Here is a 460-nt window from a genome sequence, read left to right on the forward strand (position 1 = left end):
TATATATATATATATATATATATATATATCATATCAGTATGTATAGCAATAATAAATCTCTGAGCGAGATGGAAACCGTAGCAGCACGACATCGTGAAGTATATTTGTCACCTAAATGTGGCTGACCCATATGGGACGACGCTACTGTAGTTTATAGCCCCAAGAAGACATCTCCTCCAGCTGGCTAACGACACACTGTGTGTGCCCTATCAGTATTTGCGAAGGGAAATCATCGTTCCAATCTCTAGCCTTACGTGATACACACGGACCCGGGTTTCTGGGTAGTAACATGTCACCAGCGTGTGACAATCACTGGCTAGGGGTGAGAAGTGATTCCGAACGCAAAATACTATATGCTTTTTCAAGTGACAAACCGTCGCTGACCTCGAAAAAGGAGAAACAAGCAATAATAAATCTCTGAGCGAGATGTAAACAGTAGTAGTACGACATCGTGGAGTAT

This window comes from Octopus bimaculoides, chromosome 1 (assembly GCF_001194135.2).
Source record: "Octopus bimaculoides isolate UCB-OBI-ISO-001 chromosome 1, ASM119413v2, whole genome shotgun sequence".
NCBI classification, from domain to species: Eukaryota; Metazoa; Mollusca; class Cephalopoda; order Octopoda; family Octopodidae; genus Octopus; species Octopus bimaculoides.